A 214-nucleotide genomic window follows, 5' to 3' on the forward strand; every position below is an offset into this window, starting at 1 on the left:
TCATCACCATCATGTTATACAATGGTGAGATAGCAGGCGCGGAGCCTATGGCTCATTGCTGAGGGGGCGGGGACCAATAGTGGGCCCTTAAACTGTCTATAGGCTATATAGCATATGCTGTAGCCTATATAGTAATATAATATAGCATTTATGGTTAAGTATCGGCTGTATGGAGATACAAGACGGGGTGGGACAAAGAGAAATGCTGCTGCAG

The sequence above is a fragment of the Labrus bergylta genome, chromosome 1 (assembly GCF_963930695.1).
Source record: "Labrus bergylta chromosome 1, fLabBer1.1, whole genome shotgun sequence".
NCBI lineage: Eukaryota > Metazoa > Chordata > Actinopteri > Labriformes > Labridae > Labrus > Labrus bergylta.